Genomic DNA, 2,885 nt, shown 5'->3' on the forward strand with positions numbered 1-2,885 from the left:
TGCCATTTGTGATAACCTGGATGGACTTTGAGAACATTATACTCAGTGAAATAAGACAGAGAAAGACAAAGACCAGGGGATCTTATATGTAGAACAAAAAAAAAAAAAAAAACAAACCTCATAGAAAAAGAGATCAGATTTGTGGTTGCCAGAGGTAGAGGATATGGGTCGGGGAATTGGAGCAAGGTGGTCAAAAAGTACAGCCTTCCAGTTGTAGGATAATGAAGTCCTGGGGATGCAGAGCACAGCACCGTGACTACAGTTCATGCTGCCGTGTAGTATATCTGAAAGTTGCTAAGAGAGTACATTCTAAAAGTTCTCACCACAAGGAAAAAATGTTTTTGTTTTTGTAATCATGTGGTGATGGATGTTATCTAAACTTGTGGTAATCGTTTCACAATATATGTATGCCAACACATAATATTGTACACCTTAAACTTATGCACTATTATATTTCAATAAAACTGGAAGAAAAATAAAATTAGTGAAATCTGAAAATAAAATTAAATTAAAAATCTACATGCTATTTCTCATTCTTTCATTAACTTGATGAGTTCGGTGAAGATAAAAGCTATTTGGGACTTTGATCATCTATAAAGGAGAAAGTCTAAAATTATGATACAAAAATTTGACAATAAGTCACAATGTGTGTACTATAATGGCAAACTAATTGGGAGATGAGTTAGGAGTTTTCATTGACAGATTTGCAAAAGAAGTTTAAATGTAAGTTTAAAAAAAGCAATCCTTGGGTTTGGCAAGGGAACACAGATATGGAGGGCAAAAAGGAAGTGAAGGAAGCTTAATTTTCATGTTAATGGACATTTCTACTTTTTCTTACATACTTGTTTATAGATTGGGATTTTATGTATTTTATGAATTTATAAGTTTATATCTCTAATGATAATCAGAACATTTGATTTCTCTGTTAAGCAAATATATGTATATCTACACACATATTTATAAATGGGCCAATTACAGATATAATCAGTTTAAGATAAGGTTATACTAGATTAGGGTGGGTCCTAAATCTTATGGTTAAGGATCATTATATTAGGAGAGAGGGATTTAGATATTCAGAGTTCCATAGACCCATGGGAAGACAGCCATGTGAAAACGGAGGCAAAAGCTAGAGTGATGCAGTAGCAAGCCAAGAATACCAAGATTGTTGGCAACCACAAGAAGCTAGGAGAAAGGCATGGGACAGATTTTTCCTCAAAGCCTTTAGAATGAATCAGTCCTGCTGACAACTTGGTTTTGGACTTTTGGCCTCCTGAACTGTAAGAGAGTGTTCTGTCATTTTAAGCCACCCAGTATGTGCCAATTTGGTATGGCAACCCTAGAATGCTAATACGGTCTACAGCTTTGAAAGTGATTAGGGGATTCCTTATGAGATATGTGGTAGACAGAAAAAAATACATGTCCTTTGCAATGTAACTCTGCAGCTGCACTCAGCAGGAAAATGTCTATTTCCCATCCTTTGAATCTAGTCTAGACTCTTGACTTGTTTTTGCAAAGAGAACGTGACAGAAGGAATGTTGTTCAGTTTAGAGGGTAAAAATCAAGAAACCAAGACTATATCTGCTCTTTCTTTCTTGTACCCATGTGATTCCCATGAGAACAAGCCAAGGCTAGCCTGCTGGAAGAAGAGAGATCTGTTGAAGCAAGCCGTCAACCCAACTGAGGCCATTCTAGACTGGTTTGCAGTCCATTCACATGAACAGAATTGCCTACCGGACGCATAGACTTGAGAGCAATAATACATGCTTGTTGTTTGAAGACAGGAAGTTTAGAGGAGCTTTGTTATATAGAAATGGCAAACGATAAAAGATGCATAACGAGTTCCTGATAATGATATTAAGAATCACATCTGTCAGATCTATCTTTGACTTTTTAACTGAAATTGTTCCTGCTATGAAGCGCAGTGCAGAAAACTGTAAATGTTAATGATGTAACAGAGCCAATTTCTTGAACTCGCCTTTCTTATTGCTCACTTGATTTATTGAAATCTCCCTGCCTTCATCTGTCTGGCTTTCTGAATATTAACTTCATCCTCAAGCTTCCAATATTTTTTCTATCTTTTAGTTGGACTCTTTTACATGGCTTGCCAGCTTAGATTTCCACTTACTTTCTGGATCAGAATACTGCATTAATCCCAGCATGAATTACAGCTGCAGTTAGGAAACAGTTCTAACAACCCCATTAGCCATCAGATAGCCCTACTCTCAGGATAGTCCCTATATATTACCTTTTAGAAAATGAAACACTAATCTACCCACTGAAGTTTATAATAAAGAAGTAATTAAGAATATAAGTAACATTTGCTACATGCTATATTTAAAAACTGTAAAAAAAGAAAAAAATGGTAATACCCTAATGTTGGATATTTGTGGAAAATATGCAAAGAAAATACCAGAATAGCTTTATGCTCGTAATGCTTAATTGGAGAAATTAGAGTTGGCAGTTGCTAAAAATAGGCCTTCTATCCTATGTCTTTTTGAATAACATTTACCTGTACAGTTGCAAAGCTGATAAATCCTTCCCTAGTGAACTTATCCACTGTATGAGAGCAGATTCAGAGGGGAATAATATTGGAACTTAATACATATATAGCACTGACTATATGCCGATCTCTGTTCTAAAGCTTATTCTTCATGGTAAACTGTGAGGTAGGTGCTAATATGATCTCCACTTTACAGATGAGGAAACTGAAGCACAGAGATGTTAGAGAGGTTATTGTCATTTTTTTATTCATTTCCTACTGCAAATTCATTTATCAGTCACTTCCTCAACCCACTTTTATCCCTTACCCTTAACACTTTATCTTTTGTCATGAATGATGTCATGTTTTCTTAGTTTAGTTCATTTGCTAAAAAACCATAATGCTA

This window comes from Pteropus vampyrus, unplaced genomic scaffold, assembly GCF_000151845.1.
Source record: "Pteropus vampyrus isolate Shadow unplaced genomic scaffold, Pvam_2.0 Scaffold577, whole genome shotgun sequence".
In the NCBI taxonomy this organism is placed as follows: domain Eukaryota; kingdom Metazoa; phylum Chordata; class Mammalia; order Chiroptera; family Pteropodidae; genus Pteropus; species Pteropus vampyrus.